This window comes from Ricinus communis, chromosome 2 (genome assembly GCF_019578655.1).
Source record: "Ricinus communis isolate WT05 ecotype wild-type chromosome 2, ASM1957865v1, whole genome shotgun sequence".
Classification (NCBI taxonomy): Eukaryota; Viridiplantae; Streptophyta; class Magnoliopsida; order Malpighiales; family Euphorbiaceae; genus Ricinus; species Ricinus communis.
Window position 1 is genome coordinate 16940732 of NC_063257.1, and position 16617 is coordinate 16957348.

At 37.7% G+C, this 16617-nt stretch overlaps 1 non-coding gene across 1 annotated transcript; it reads right to left on the reverse strand.

The window, feature by feature from the left end:
• Positions 1-8046: 8046 nt before the first annotated feature.
• On the reverse strand, positions 8047-8152 carry LOC112535222. The gene has a single exon (XR_003079397.2). It is a non-coding gene; the product is annotated as a small nucleolar RNA R71 (small nucleolar RNA).
• Between the last annotated feature and the right edge of the window lie 8465 nt (positions 8153-16617).

Here is a 16617-nt window from a genome sequence, read left to right on the forward strand (position 1 = left end):
AAGCCTATGGTAAGCACTTTTTCTGTATTTTTGCGTTGAGAGCTTGGCGATCTTCTTTCACCTATATACACTTGTGTGTTTTGAGGGACATCTTATGAGGCATGGTTCTCAATTTCTCAATTTAGATGGTTTATCATTTTAACTTTAGCAACTTTATTAAGTTTGTTCTCTCTCTTAAGGATTTAGTCATTTAGGGATTTTGGGGAAAATCATTATGGAGTTTTGAAATTTGTTTTGAGCTAACCTCCTGCCATGCATTTGATTGAGTTATTTGGTATCTGTTTGAGGAGTGAGCTATTGATTGCTTGAGGATAAGCAAAAGTTTAAGTATGGTGTAATTTGATAAGCATCATACTACAGATGTTTTCATCCCCGATTGTTTACATTTTTATGCATGATTATCCCGTTTTATGCTAGAATCACCTGTCTTTTGTTTCCTTTCTCGTTTCAGGTCATTTTTGAAGGACACCATCAATAATCGAGGGAAATACGTGTGATTACGGAACAAAATCCATCAAATTGGGCGAGGTTAGTAATAAAAGTATGATTCAGTTAATTTGAGACGTTGAATTAATTGTTTGTGGGTTGTTTCTTGACATTGAGAAATGCTTGTTACAACTGGACATTGAATAGTAAGAACTGGTAGTTAACACTTAGAGATAAGGTTGATTTACTCGCCGGATTAAGAATTAATAACTCTTAATAGTTTTAAATCATGCTTAATGCTAATCTGTAGTAATCCGATAGGAAGAGATTCCATTAGCTTATTGCAGGTTTAGGAACTCGATAAGCTCGAGAGAGGAACCGGGTTCAATTCAGGATTTAGGCACGGGTAAGCAAGATCGGCAATCCATAAAATCCATCTTTAGAATTCCATCACTTAGGCCCCCTTTGGGGTTTGTTTCTCTCTTTGCAATTTTTTTTATTGTTCATTGTCCTTCATTTACTTATTTGCACTCATAACCATTAGCTGGTGATGTTAGAACTTTCACACCCTATTTCAGACTAGATAACATAGCAAACAATAGTAACTCTATGTTCACCCGATCTCTAGGGATACGACCTTAATACTCATTAGTGCTAGGCTGCATCGGTAGGTTCATTGCCTTAGGTGTAGGTTGCATAAATAGACCATCAGCGAGTATCAAGGTCGTATTCTCGGGAAAGTGAAAACCTAGAGTTACTACTTCGTTCTTTGTTATCTAACCGAAAATATATGATGGATGAATTCTAAATTTGCCAATAAGTAGAAACTGAGTTCTAAATGAGATGCAAGAATAAAAATATGAATAAAACATTCAAGACAAGAAATGCAAACCCAAAGGGAACCTAAACTAGTTGGCAATCAAACAAAAGATAATAGATTGACGAATCCAATTATGCTACTCGTGGACGAATTCTTAACTCCATTCGGTCAACCTCTCAAGATAACTGAATTCCTAAACCTAAGAACCTAAAGTTGGAATCTCTTCCTAACGATCGATTATTAAGTTAGCATTAAGCTTTAATCCGCCTCTATTAAGCTTTGTTAATTCCTAATCCGGCTAGTCAATTACCCTTATCTCTAAGTGATCATTAACTAGTTCTTGCTATTCAAAATTCTAATTACTTAATGAATTTCTCAATTATAGAAAGCAATCTAAGGAACACAATTCACAATGTCTCATGAATAATGCGATATCTTATTAATACTGAAAGTAAAAATAATACAAAAAGGAACTCAAACAATCTAACAATTTAGTACTAAGCTAACATAGTAAGGAAATCCCAATAGGTTTAATCGATCTAGCTACACATGTTCATGTATAAAACAATTAGGAATTCAATAACAATGAAGGAATAAAGAAAATGAAATAGATACACCCTTTTCCTTCGAATTGGATGAACAGCTCAAAATCCCCAAATCTGATTGATGAACCCTAAATTGCCTCTTGAATGCCTCCAAATCTATTGTTGATCTTCAATTAGATGTTAAAACCAATGCAATCCTTCCTTCATTAGATGAAATAGTCTCCTAAAGTCGAGTATTGAAGTCTGGGAAAAGATGGCTCATGCATGTATATGTAAAATCAAGTCAGAAAATCGAACCACCTACAAAAGAACTCAATTTTGCCTATATAAATGTTTGACATGGTTGTATGGCTTTGTCTTTGTCAACACGGCTGTGCCCAAGCTTTGTCTTGGTTAGCACGGCCATGCTTCTGACTATCTTGGTCGACGGTACGTGCTCGAGCACATCTTTGGACCTCCGAGTCCCAAAAAATCAGCCTCTTCTCCCTGATCGTGCCCTCGCCGGTGCTGAGCCACCACAGGCCGTGATAGAGGCCGTGGTGGACTCGGAAACCATGCCGAAAGGTCACTTTTGAGGGTCAAATATCAATGGTGCAGCATGGCCAGAGTCCAGGTCGTGCTCAAGCTTGAAGTGCTAGCCTTTACCTAATTTTGATGGATTCTGGTCTGTATTCCCATGTATCTCCCTCAAATATTGATAATGTCCATCTATGATCACCTGAAACATGAAAGGAACCATAACACATGCGATTTTGGCATAAAACAAGATAACTATGCACAAAAATGGAAGTAATTGAGCATATAAATATGTGTAAAACAATGCATATCAAATCACCCTACACATAAGATTTTGCTTGTCCTCAAGAAATCAATAACTCAATACATATACAAGCAACAATCAGCCCTCAAAATCCATGCTAAAGTTCACAACTTAACCTTATTCAACATATAAAGAATGAAACTCAAGTAGCTAAATAAATTATACACCTTCAAAGAAGAATTATAGTAAAACCAACTCGAAGTACAACTTATATAACAACTCAGCACTAAAGACCAAGAACCATTGCCTCACAGGAATCTCTAAAACACTCACAATGTTTATAGGTAAATAAGAAAATTCCCTCAACGCAGCTGCATAAAAACCTGTTTACCATAAGCTTGCTCATAAATCTCATCTTCGCTACTACGAATAAATGAATACCAAAATCAAAGGGTCTGTACAAGGGTTGAAATGTGGCTAAGGTAAAGGTAAGAATATTTGGATAGAAGTGTAAAGTATACTGAAAAATCATGTAATTGTTTAGAATGAATGCTTCATGAGCTGAATACCAAATCAACAAAAATACTCACTAAGCCTTATTTGAAGTAAAGGATGCTCACAAGAATTAAATCCAAAAGAGGAAAGAGCTAAGAAATAAATCTGAAACTTTTTTCTTTTTCTTTTTATTTTTTATTTTTTTAGCATATATATATATATATATATACCACAACAGCTTATAGAGGGGCTGCATGATTAGTGACATAAATAATGAGAACAGTTATCCAATTTGGATTGAAGGGAGCATCAAAGAATGATTAAAAAGACTAAGTGAATTTATAACAAAATTAGGCATTATGATTCCATAAAAGAAGAAGCATAACACATAATTATTCAGTATACAGGGTGAAAGAAAAGATAAATGTATAGAATAATGTATGTGTAGTGTATAGGTGCAAATTATGAAGAAAAGGTTAAGGCTTAAACTGGCTGACTAATGGAAACAAAGAGTAGGCTTTTGGCTAGATATGGTGAATTCCTAAGTTGCCCAAATCATCTAATGGTATTCAAAAGTTCATGTAACCTCAACAAGTATTACAAAGCAAGTTCTAGAGACAACATTAAGTATAGGGCACACTCAAACAAGAAAAATCATGAGCATAATTTGCAATGGATGCTCAAATTTTGATTAAAAAACTCACGTTTGAAGTGGCTAAAATTTGCAATTGTTTCCCAGACTTATCAATTGAATCATTATATAAATGGTATAAGAGATTGGCATAATCAAAGTTCAAAGATAAAGGCTGAGAATTTGCAAAGAACTCAAGCAACACCGATTTAACCCAGCCAAAGTGACATATTGAACATAGTAAAATTGCTTTCCAAGAATAAAAATCGAGAGGGATAATCAATTTCAAGTATGTGAATTAAATCATTAATTAAAAAAGAACAAACTAAGCTTAAACAACATAAAGAACATAGGTCCTAACATCCTAAAAATAGACCATACCAATGATAGCAATTTCAGACATCCAAAAGTCATGGGAAAGAGAAGAGAAGATAAGGTTTACCCACACCCACCCCACACTTGAAGAACACACTGTTCTCAGTGTAAAACAAAGTAGGTACCCTCCATGGGATGTACAAATGAAGAAAGCAAAATCAATAGTATCTAGGTAGATGACATGTATGATAAATAAAGTAAATCAATCCAGAAAATAAAAAGAAGATCTAAGGGGGCTGCTCTAACCATCCACCGAGGCTGATAGAGTGGAAATTCATTAGGTCCTCGGTAAGAGCTGAAAATGAAAAATAAATAAATAATAGAAATTGAAAATAAAAAGTAAATATAATATGAAAACTAAAACTAATAAAATGTTTCAAAAATAAAAAATAAAATGTTAAAAACATAAAATAAAATTTTGGGGTGCCTCCCAAAGCGCTTCTTTTTGATGTGATGAGTCTTCTTAGGTGGACTCATGGTGAAAAGCAAACAGGTTTGATCGACAACCATCCATCCTTCTTCCAAGCAAATGGCTTTAAGTGTCCACTTAGAAGGATAATTGTCAATTTCCTCCTCTCGACTGTCAAGCAAGCTGCCAATATGATGAGTAAAACTTGCTCCTCATATAGTTGCATGTAGTCATGGTGCTCTAGGGGCTCTTCCAATTTGAAACCTGAAGTTTCACCAATTGGAAGGATTAATGGTTGGGCAATTTCTTCAAGAATGTCAATGGTTTTCTCTAGTCCTTGGCTAGGTTCACTTGCTAGAAGAAACTCAAGCTGCTCCAAGACTTCTTCATTGGATAACTCGTGCTCATCTTCCATCATCGAAGGGACTTGTGAAAAATCCACCAAAAATTTTTGTAACTACAGCTCAGCATCATCAACTGTACATTCCTGTTGGTAGTCTTTCAGAGGAATCATGTTTGCTTCTTCCTTTTCTGGTTCTATCTCCATGTTCAAGGAGTCGTCCTGCACATAAGCATCATCGTCAAACATAGTAGATAAACCAGAAAAATTCTCACCTGAACGCAAAGCAATGAAACTCATATGTTCCTCGAATTCAGTAGTGTTTGATGGAGTTCCCACTTGTTCTACAGCTAGTAACTTGAAGATGAAGCCTACTTGATGCTCTATGTTCTCATCGAGGCTTATTGACTTTCAAGTATGCTCTCTGCTTGTTGGAATCTATCCTCAAGACTGTAAAGAACCTCATCATCAGCTCCTCTAGAACTAACTCTTCATCTTGAGTTAAAGGTGCAAGACTAGGCTGCTGATGTAGTTACTGAAATCCTGGTGGCTCTTGACCATCTAAGCTCCATCCAAAGGGTGAATGAGTGCTCCATTCTTGATTATAGGTGCTTTGATACGAGATATTTAGCCAGCTTCCCATATAATTGACCTTGCAAAACGATTCCACTCGAGCTTCTAGGGCTGCAAGGGTATCCCAATTTTTAGTACTCTCTTGGTTCTTGATCTAATTCTCCAATGTGACATACAAGGAGTTTGAATTCAGCATTGAACCTCCTTATCATTCACTACCTGAATCATAAACTTAAACTAAATAAATATGTACAAAAAATAAAAATGGCTAAAGTAACAAATAGCAAATTTCACTCTAGTTTTCAAACACTCCCCGGCAACAGCACCAAAAACTTGATAGCCTATTTGTGTAGCTACAATCTAAGGCAGTGAACTTATCGATGCAGTATAGCACTAATGGCGAGTATCAAGGTCGTATTCTCCGGAAAATGAAAACCTAGAGTTACTACTTCGTTCTTTGTTATCTAACCGAAAATATATGATGGATGAATTCTAAATTTGCTAATAACTAGAAACTGAGTTCTAAATGAGATGTAAGAATGAATAAATGAATGAAATAATCAAGACAAGAAATGCAAACCTAAAAGGAACCTAAACTAGTTGGCAATTGATATAGATGATTCTATGCATATTTATTGACTGTTTATCAATCGTTTATTCATGTATTTGAGTCATATTTATTCCTGTTTGATCGCACTTTGGTATGTTTATGAGTCTTTCAGGTTTACGGATTCTTTGATGGGAAATTGATTGATTCCCGGGCAGAAACCAAGCTATTTGGATGATTTACGCATATTAGATGTTTGTCAGATTTGATTCCTTGTTAGCGCATATTTTGAGGCTTTTGCACGGGCCTTTGCACGGCCTACCTTGGACAATTTTAAAGATTGGCATTTTTTGGATGTTGGTGCCCGTTGCACGGGCCGTCGCACGGGCTATGGCACTTCTGCCTATAAGTAAGCGCACGTAAAACGAGACAGGGTTCTGCTTTTGACTTCTAAACTTCTCTACGCGCGCGACCCTTCACTTCTACACCTCTGTTCTTGACATTTTGGGAGACCAACATCATTTCAAAGGATTGATTTGGGAAATTCAAGCAAAGATTGAAAGTTCTAGACAATTGATCGAGATATCCGAGATCCATAGTTGAGGCTGGTTTCAGAGTTGGTGCATGCAACATTTCCACTCCGATTCGGGAGAAGAGGGGTTACATGTTCCATTTCCTTTTCTGTTGTTTATTTCCTTTTGTATTTGTTTCTTTCATTATGAGTAGCTAGGGCTGCCGAACCCATTGGGGTTCACCTTTGTTGATGGATTGTGCTTAGTTATTAGATTTTTATTTGCCATTCTTGTAATCTCCTTGCTATTTAGTAATAAAGTTTGATTCAGTTAATTTGAGACGTTGAATTAATTGTCTTTTAGGTTGTTTCTTGACATTGAGAAATGCTTGTTACAACTGGAATTTGAAAAGTAAGAACTGGTAGTTAACACTTAGAGATAAGGTTAATTTACTCGCCAGATTAAGAATTAACAACTTTTAATAGTTCTAAATCATGCTTAATGCTAATTTGTAATAATCTGATAGGAAGAGATTCCATTAGGTTAGTACAGGTTTAGGAACTCGATGAGCTCGAGAGAGTAATCGAGTTCGATTCAGGATTTAGGCACGGGTAAGCAAGATTGGTAGTTTATAAAATCAACCTTAGAATTTCATCACTTAGGTCCCCCTTGGGTTTGTTTCCCTTGTTGCGGTTGTCTTTCGATTGTTAGTTGCTGTTCATTTATTTATTTGCATTCATAGTCATTAGTTAGTTAATTTAGACTTCTTAGACCCTATTTCATACTAGATAACATAGCAAACAGTAGTAACTCTAGGTTCACCCGATCTCCAGGAATACGACCTTGATACTCACTAGTGCTAGGCCGCATCGATAGGTTCATTGCCCTAGGTGTAGGTTGCATCAGTAGCCCATCAAGTTTTTGGCGTCGTTGCCGGAGAATCGTAACGGTGAACTAGACTGAATTGTTGTCGTGTTACTTTAGTCATTATTTGTTTATTTATTTATTCTTTATTCTTTATCTTATTATTTTTGTTGATTGGTGGTTGTTTGGATTGTTAGTTTCAGGTAGTTTATGACTAAGAGCTTTAACCCTGATCCCATAGGACCCTTATCTAACCCGGAGTGCTCTATCAGATTATTGAGACGACGTTTACAGGCAGTTGAGGAGGAGGTCGGAGTTACAATTCAGGTTCATAGAGCTAACGTGATGGAGAACCACAACCCCCAGGTCGTTGATGATCAGAGGACGATGTACGAGTTTGCTCAACCATCTTTGGATGGGATGAAAACTAGTATAGTCAGACCTCCTGTAGCGGCCAACAATTTTGAGATAAAGGCCAATGTTATCTAGATGATCTAGCAGAGCATGTAGTTCGGAGGATTGCCCAGCGAGGATCCCAATGCACATATCGCCAACTTTTTGGAGATTTGTGACACATTTTCAAGATAAATGGAACAACTGATAACGCCATTTGGCTGAGATTGTTTCCATTTTCCTTGAGGGACAGAGCAAAAAGATGGCTGCAATCTCTTCCACAGCAGACGATTACTACCTGGAAGGCGTTGGCCGAAAAATTTCTCTATAAGTATTTTTGCCCCGCTAAAACTGCTAAACTTAGAATTGACATATCTTCCTTTGTGCAGTTTGATGATGAGAGCATGTACGATGCATGGGAGAGGTTTAAGGATCTTTTGAGATGCTGCCCACATCAGGTAAGCAATTGTTTGGTTCTTTGCCTTTAGCTGATAAGGATGATAGGATTGTGCAGGATGGGCTAGCCAAGGAGGGACTAGAGCCTGAGGTGGTGGAGATTGAGAGGAAGAAAGAAGACAGGCAAAAGAGCCATGTGCGGGAGTATCAGCCCCCGGTTCCATATCCTACGAGGTTGAGGCAGGATAAGGTGGACAAGCAATACAGTAAGTTTCTTGACTTGTTTAAGCAGCTGAAAATTAACTTACCTTTTATTGAGGCGATTTCGCAAATGCCGAAGTATGCCAAGTTCTTAAAGGAGATTTTGAGCAACAAGAGGAAGTTAGAGGATCTTGATCAAGTAGTACTTAATGAGAAGGGTTCAGCTATTCTCCAGAACAAGCTGCCATTCAAGCAACGAGATCCAAGGAGTTTTACTGTCCCTTATGTGATTGGCGATTTGCCAATTAGTGGTGCATTGGCCGATTTAGGAGTTAGTATTAATTTGATGCCCACTAGTTTGTTTGCTAAGTTAGGATTGTATGAACCCAAGCCTACTAGGATGAGCATTCAGTTAGCTGATAGGACTGTTAAGATTCCTAGAGGTATTGTTGAGGATGTACTTGTGAAGGTGGATAAATTTATCTTTCTTGTGGACTTTGTGGTGATGGATATGGAAGGTAAGAGCATTGTGCCTCTTATCCTGGGTAGGCCTTTCCTAGCTACATCAAGGGCTGTTATTGATGAAAGCGATGGGAAGCTTAAGCTTAGAGTTGATGATGAGACCATTACCTTTTACCTAGCCAATTCTATAAGACAGTCACTAGACCATGATGATGCTGTGTATTCTGTTGATGTGATTGATGATGTGGTTGAGTCCCATTTGCAGGAAATGTTATGTTCTGACCCTTTGCAGGTAGCATTAGCTGAGAATGAGAAGGAGTTGTCCAACGAGCAAGTGTTGGAGCAACTCATTGTTTTATTGGCTTCTGAGCCGAGCTTGTCAACTGATTCTTATCTTTTTCTTGACAGGTATGGAGTGCAGAAGGTAAAGACTTCATTCGAAGACCCACCAGTCTTAGAATTGAAGGAGTTATCGAGCCACTTGATTTATGTCTTCCTTGATGAAGAGAAGCGCTTACTAGTGAGAATAGCAGCTGATCTGACTCCTAAAGAACAAGCCATGCTTTTGGAAGTTCTAAGGAAGTACAAGAAGGCCTTTGCTTTCAAGATAGCTGACATCCCAGGCATGAATCCAATTTTTGCTCTCATAAGATCTTGTTGGAGGACAGTTCTAGGCCGGTTGTTCAGCCTCAGAGACGGCTCAACCCGAACATGAAAGAAGTGGTGAAGAAGGAGGAAATTAAACTTCTTGATGCAGGTTTGATCTATCCCATTTCTGACTGTTCGTGGGTGAGTCCTGTGCAGGTTGTGCCCAAGAAAGGAGGCATGACGGTGCTAAGGAATGAGAAGGATGAGTTGATCCCGACTCGAACGGTAACAGGCTTCTGAGTTTGCATTGACTATAGGAGGCTTAATGATGTAACTCGAAAGGATCATTTCCCTCTTCCTTTCATTGATCAGATGATTGAGCTTTTTACAGGTCACTTGTTCTATTGTTATCTTGATGGTTTTTCAGGTTATTTCCATATTCCTATTGCACCTGAGGACGAAGAGAATACTACTTTCACCTGCCCCTATGGGACGTTCGCTTACAGACGGATGCCATTCGGACTGTGCAATGCACCGACTACATTTCAGCGGTGCATGATGGCTATCTTCGAGGACATGATCAAGGAGTCTATGGAGGTATTTATGGATGACTTCTCTATTTTTGGTGATTCTTTCTCTCTTTGCTTGGCAGATCTTGAGCGCATGTTAGCTAGGTGTATTGAGGCTAACTTGGTATTGAACTAGGAAAAATGCCATTTCATGGTGAGAAAGGGGATTATGTTAGGGCATAAGATCTCTCAGGCTGGGATGGAGGTGGACAGAGCTAAGATAGAGGTTATATCTAAGCTACCTCCTCCTAATTCTGTTAAGGCAGTTAGGAGTTTTCTAGGCCATGCAGGGTTTTATAGGAGATTTATTAGAGATTTCTCTAAGATTGCTAGGCCTCTTACTCAATTGTTAGTTAAGGATGTACCTTTTGTTTTTAATGATGCATGCTTGGCTGCTTTTAAGTTACTTAAGAAACTTCTGACTACATCACCAATCATGGTTTCGCCTGATTAGGGGCTGCCTTTTGAGTTGATGTGCGATGCTAGTGATTATGCAGTTGGAGCTGTGCTTGGACAGAGGATTGAAAAGAAGTTCCAACCCATTTATTATGCTAGCAAGACTTTGACAGGAGCCCAGGAGCACTACACAACCACAGAAAAGGAGTTATTTCCTGAAAAATGAGGCGAAGTCGAGATTGATTTGGTGGATTCTTTTATTCCAGGAATTTGATGTTGAGATCAATGATAAGAAAGGTGCGAAGAATCTAGCAGCGGACCATTTATCGAGATTGGAGAATCCTCACTTGGATGCACTTGATGAGACGACCATAGACGATCGATTTACAGAGGAGCAATTATATGTCACTGATGAGCATAGTTTTACACATTTGCTTGCATATTATTGCGTATGTTCTTAGCAATTATTGTGCTTTTATGCCCAGATCACCCGTGTTTTGTGTTCTTTTGCATTTCAGGAACATTTATAGGACCATCATCGGTGTTTAAGCAATTATAGATCAATACGTGCGAAAACGGACGAGAATTCATCAATATCGGACAAGAGCCCGCAATGCATACATTGAGCACGGCTGGACTCGGCCGTGCTCAACCATTAACTGATTCTTGAAATTTGCACTTGTAGGCACGGTTTACGTAGCCACCACGGCCTTGACCGCGGCCCGTGGTGGCCAACCTGAGGCTGCGGTAGTGGTGAAACCCTACTTGGTGAGATCCACAGTTTCGGCCGGCTGGACTTGGCCGTCTTGACCGGCATGGCCTTGAACACGGCCGTCTTGAGTTAAATATATAAGAAAAATGAATTTTTCTTAGAAAGGGAGGGGAAGAAGTGACATAAAGCCTGGTTCAATCATTCAATCCACGGAATCGAATCAAGGTGGTTAAGAAGGCGCTTGGGAGATTAATCAAAGTGTAGATCCAGTGATTGGGCCATTCATCCAATTCGAGAGAAAAGGGTGTAAATGTTTTATTTTCATTATTCTTTCATTGTAATTGATTTCCTAGATTGTTTTAAACATGACATGTTTAGCTAGACTGATTTAAACATTGGGATTTCTTTACTATGTTGGCTTGATATTATATTGTTGGATTGTTTGAGTTGGTTTTGTATTCTTCTTGTTTTCAGTATTAATAAGATAATCATTATTCATGAGACGTTGTGAATTGTTTGTTTAGATTGCTTTGTGTGATTGAGAAGTCCATTTGGCAATTGGAATTTTGAATAGCAAGAACTGGTTAATAATCGCTTAGAGATAAGGATAATTAACTAGCCGGATTAAGAATTAACAAAGCTTAATAGAGGCGGATTAAAGCTTAATGCTAATTTAAGAATCAATCGTTAGGAAGAGATTCCAACTTTAGGTTATTAGGTTTAGGAATTCGGTTATCTCGAGAGAGAATTCGATAGAAATAAATCCATGGGTAGCATAATTAGACTCACCGATCCTTTATCTTTTGTTCGGTTGCCAACTAGTTTAGATTCCCTTTGGGTTTGTCTTCTTGTCTTGATTATTTCATTTATCAATTACTCATGCATCTCCCTCAGAACTTAGCTTGTAGTTAATAGTTAGTTTAGAATTTATTCATTATCCATTTTAGGTTAATATAACAAAGAACAAAGGAGTAACTCTGGGCTTTCACTTTCCCGAGGAATACGACCTTGATACTCGCCATTAGTGCTAGACTGCATCGGTAGGTTCACTGCCTTAGGTGTAGGTTGCATAAAGAGCCCATCAAGTTTTTGGCGCCGTTGCCGGGGAATGTTTGAAAACTAGAGTGAAATTTGCTATTTGTTAATTTAGCCATTTTTTTTTCTTTCTTATTATTTTATGATTTTTATTTTTATTTGTTTAATTTTTTTATTTTATTTGTACATATTTATTTAGTTTAAGTTTATGATTCAGATAGTGAATGATAAGGAGGTTCAATGCTAAATTCAAACTCTTTGTATGACACATTGGAAAATGGGATCAGGAACCAAGAGAGTGCTAAAAATTGGGATGCCCGTGCATCTTTAGATGCTCGAGTGGAATCGTTTTACAGGGCTACCGGTCAACTCTCTTCTCCTATCCTTTCATCTCAAGTCTTTTGTGAATTTTGTTGTGGTTTACATGTGTGTAATGATTGTCCATTGTATAGTGATGTTGCTCATTGTTCTTATAGCGTGAACAGTGAATTATCTACGGGAAGTTGGCCAAATGACTCGTATGGAAGCACCTACAATCAAGAGTGGAGCACTCATTCACCCTTTGGATGGAGCTTAGATGGCCAAGAACCACTAGGAATTCAGCAACTACATCGACCTAATCTTGCACCTTCAACTCAAGATGAAGAGTTAGTGTCGGAGGAGGCCGATGATGAGGTTCATAACAAGTATTGAGGAAAGATTCCAACAAACGGAGAGGGTACTTAAAGGTCAACAAGCCTCAATTAAGAACATAGAGCATCAAGTAGGCTTGATCTTTCAATTACTAGCGGCGAACAATGGGGAACTCCATTCGCGCTCTTGAATCCGAGGAGCATTTGAGCGCCATCACTTTGCGTTCGGGGTGAGAATTTTTCTGGTTTATCTACTATGTTTGACGATAATGCTTCTATGCGGGACGATTTCTTGAACATGGAGATGGAACCCGAGGAAAGGAAGAGGCAAACATAATCCTCCGAAAGACTACCAAACTGGAATGTCGATTGATGATGTTGAGTTATGAGTTAGAGGAATTGTTGGTAGATTTTCCACAAGTCCCTTCCGATGATGGAAGATGAGCACGAGTTATCCAATGAAGAAGTCTTGGAGGAGCTCGAGTTTCTCCTAGCAAGTGAACCAAGCCAAGGACTGAAAACCATCAACACTCCTAAAGAAATTGCCCAATGATCCTTCCAATTGTTGAAACTCCGACTTTCAAATTGGAAGAGCCCTGAAACATCATGACTATGTTCAATTATACGAGGAGCGAGTCTTGCCCATCATCTTGGCGACTTGCTTGATAGTCGGGAAGAGAAAATTGACGATTATCCCTCTAAGCGGATACTTGAAGACATTTGCTTGGAAGAAGGATGGATGGTCTTCGATCACGCCCATTTGCCTTTCACCATGAGTCCAGCTAAGAAGACTCATCACATCAAAAAGAAGCGCTTTTGGGAGGCACCCCAATTTTTATCTTTAATTTCTAATATTTTTAACCTTTTTGTTTTGAAACATTTTATTAGTTTTAGTTTTCATATTTTCAGTTTCAATTTTATTTCTTTATTTTATTATTTTCAGATTCTACAGAGGAGGCACTGAATTTCCACAACATCAGCCTCGATGGATGATCAGGGCAGTCCCCTAGATCTTTTTATTTTTCTGCATTTATTTACTTTATTTTTCATACATGTCATGCACTTGGATTGTATTGCCTTTGTTCTCTTAGTTGAGCATTCCATGCGGGGTATCCATAACATTTTACACTGAGGACAGTGTGTTCTTCAAGTGTGGGGTGCTTATGGGTAAACCTTAATCTCTCATATGGTTGTTAATATATCTGAAATTGCTATGGCTAGGTGTTGTGTATTTTTAGGGGATGTTAGGACACTGTGTTTTTATGCACTGGAGTATGCTATTTTTGAGCTGATTGATGACTTGATTTATAGAATTGTAGTTACTTTTCTTTGTTGTTCATTGTCCTTAGAAAACAATTTATGGTGTTTTACACATCAACCCTGCCGGGTTAAACCGGTGTTATTTAATTGTTTTTTCAAATTGTCGAATTTTAACTTAGAACGTTGATAATATCATATGCATGTGTTTCTTAAGTAATGATTCAATTAATGATGTTGCGAACCAACTGCACCTAATACCACACCTGAAAGTGAGATTTTGAGCCAGTTGGGCATTCATTATACTTATGCTCTTTATATTTCTTGTTTGAGTGTGCATTGTACTTAACTTTGCTTCTAGAACTTGCTTTGTAATGCGTGTTGAAGTTACATGAATATTGTGAATATCATGAGATGATTTGGGCGATTTAGGAATCACCACATTTGACCAAAAGCCTATCACCTTATGTTTCTATTAGTTAGCCAGTTTTTGAGCCTTAACCTTTTCTTCATAATCTACACCTATACACTTCAATTATACCATTCTTTACATTTATCTTTCCTTTACCCTTATGCTGGAATTTCTTTCTGTGATTTATTCAACTTTATGTGGGATTAAAATGCTAGTTGCTATGTTGGTAAATTCACTAAATCTTTTTGATATTTTAAATGCTCCCTTTGATCCAATTTGTATTTGTTATTCTTTATGTTTATTCGGAGTTGTATGCGGTCGCTAATAAGTCGCTAGTTCATTATTATAAAAAAAACAACAAAAAAAAGAGAAAAAATAGAAAAGAAGAAGAAAAAGAATATATAATAAACAAATCTCTTTAATTATTTATCTTTTATTGGATTTAGAGCATTTATGAAGCGTTATTCTATAAGTAGGGATTTTAGTGAATGATTCTTTTTGTGATCTTAGGCATTTAATCCTTTGAGCATATACTATTGTTTATTGCACGAATTCCAGCACTTTCACACTTCTATCCAAATCTCCGTACCTTTACCTTAGCCCCATTTCAACCTTGGTAAAGACCCTTTGATTTTGGTATTTAATTATTCACAGTAGCGAAGATATGATTTATGAGCAAGCTTATGGTGAGCGGGTCTTGTGCATTTGCTTTGAGGGATTTGTTATTCACTTAATATACACTTTGAGCGACTTGAGTGATCCCTGTGAGGCATTGGTTCATGATGTTTGTGTTGAGTTGTCATTTAAGTTACTCATGCATTAATATTATTTCCATTCTTTGTTAATGATTTATAATTTGATTTATGATTGAGTATCCTTTGAGATGTGTTGAATACTCTCTGTTGTGGACTAGGGGCATAAACTGAAAGGAATTGCTAACTGTAGTTTTATGGGGTGAGTTGTTAATTGCTTGAGGACAAGCAATAGCTTAAGTGTGGGGTAATTTGATGAGCATAGTTTTACACATATTTGCTTGCATATTATTGCGTATGTTCTTAGCAATTATTGTGCTTTTATGCCCAGATCACCCGTGTTTTGTGTTCTTTTGCATTTCAGGAACATTTATAGGACCATCATCGGTGTTTAAGCAATTATAGAGCCCGCAATGCATACATTGAGCATGGCCTGGACTCTGGCCGTGCTCAACCATTGGCTTTGATTCTTGAAATTTGCACTTTAGGCACGGTTTCCGTAGCCACCACGGCCTTCAAGACTACGGCGTGGTGGCCAACACGGGGAGCAACACGGCCGTGGTGAAACCCTACTGAGATCCACCAGTTTCATACGGCACGGACTTGGCCGTCTTCAGACCAAAGTACGGCCTGAACACCAGGCCGTCTTGAGTTAAATATAAGAAAATGAATTTTTCTTAGAAAGGGAGGGGAAGAAGTGACATAAAGCCACACGGCGGTTCGGTTCTGCATGATTGAGTGCGAGAGAGTTGCGGGGATTAAGAATCCCGGAATCGCAAGGTTCCGAGTGCAAAACCGTAGTGGAAGCAATTCAAGAGGCAGTTTGGGAGATTAATCAAAGTGTAGATCCGGATTTGGAGTACATTCATCCAATTCGAGAGAAAAGGGTGTACATGTTTTATTTTCATTATTCTTTCATTGTAATTGATTTCCTAGATTGTTTTAAACATGAACATGTTTAGCTAGACTGATTTAATCCATTGGGATTTCTTTACTATGTTGGCTTGATATTATATTGTTGGAGTGTTTGAGTTGGTTTTGTATTCTTCTTGTTTTCAGTATTAATAAGATAATCATTATTCATGAGACGTTGTGAATTGTTTGTTTAGATTGCTTTGTGTGATTGAGAAGTCCATTTGGCAATTGGAATTTTGAATAGCAAGAACTGGTTAATAATCGCTTAGAGATAAGGATAATTAACTAGCCGGATTAAGAATTAACAAAGCTTAATAGAGGCGGATTAAAGCTTAATGCTAATTTAAGAATCAATCGTTAGGAAGAGATTCCAACTTTAGGTTATTAGGTTTAGGAATTTGGTTATCTCGAGAGAGAAACCGAATTCGGTTAAGAATTCATCCACGGGTAGCATAATTAGACTCACCGATCCTTTATCTTTTGTTCGGTTGCCAACTAGTTTAGATTCCCTTTGGGTTTGTCTTCTTGTCTTGATTATTTCATTTATCAATTACTCCTGCATCTCCCTCAGAACTTAGCTTGTAGTTAATAGTTAGTTTA